Source organism: Propithecus coquereli, unplaced genomic scaffold (genome assembly GCF_000956105.1).
Source record: "Propithecus coquereli isolate 6110/MARCELLA unplaced genomic scaffold, Pcoq_1.0 Scaffold114, whole genome shotgun sequence".
Lineage (NCBI taxonomy): Eukaryota > Metazoa > Chordata > Mammalia > Primates > Indriidae > Propithecus > Propithecus coquereli.
In genome coordinates this window covers 5944329-5945498 of record NW_012135414.1, presented here as the reverse complement: position 1 = coordinate 5945498, position 1170 = coordinate 5944329, and positions in this window count along the sequence as shown.

Sequence of the window (1170 nt, the reverse complement as noted above, 5' to 3'; positions counted from 1 at the left end):
CTATGTTAACAAAAGAGCATGGTACTGGTGTAAAAACAGACACATTGACCAATGGAACAGAATAGAGAACCAAGAAATAAATTCATACACTTAAATAAAATTCATTTTTGACAAAGCTACCAAGAACATACATTGAGGAAAGGACAGTCTCTTTAATAAGTGGTATTGGGAAAATTGAATATCCATATGCAGAAGAATGAAACTACATCCCATCTTTCACCATATAAAAATCACTTTAAAATGGATTAAAGACATAATGATAAGACTTGAAACTATGAAACTATCAGAACGAAACACTGGGGAAATACTACAGGACATCAGTGTGGGCAAAGAATTTTTCAGATAAGACGTCAATAGCACAGGCAACAGGAGCAAAAATCAATAAATGGGGTTACGTCAAGCTAAAAAACTTCTTTACAACAAAAGAAACAATTAACAAAATGAAGAGACAACCTAAAGAATGGGAGAAAATATTTGCAAATTATCCATTTGACAAGGGATTAATAATCAGAATATATAAGGAACTCAATTCAACAGCACAAAACAAGCAAACTAACAGAAACCCAAATAATCTGATTAAAAAATGGGCAAAAGACCTGAATAGACATTTCTCAAAGAAGACATACAAATGGCCAAAAGATATATAAAAATGCTCAACATCACTAATCATCAGCGAAATGCATAAAAAACCTCAACAAAATATCATTCACCTCAGTTAAGATGGCTATTAGCAAAAGGATAACAAGCAACAAATGCTGACAAGGCTGTGGAGAAAGGTGAATACTCTTACACTGGTGGTGGGAATGTGAAGTAGTACAGCCACTATGGAAAATAGTATGGAGGTTCCTCAAAAATTAAAAATAGAACTACCATATGATCCAGCAATCCCATTGTTGGGTATACATCCAAATGAAAAGAAATCATTATGTCAAAAAAATATTGGCACTCCCATGTTTATTGCACCAATACTCACAGTAGCAAACATATAGAATCAATTAAGTGTCCATCAATGGATGGATAAAGAAAATGTGATATATTTATACACAATGTAATATTATTCAGCCATAAAAAGGAATGAAATCCTGTCATTTGCAGCAAGATGCATGGGACTGGAGGTCATTATGTTAAGTGACATAAGCCAGGGACAGAAAGACAAATATCACATATATT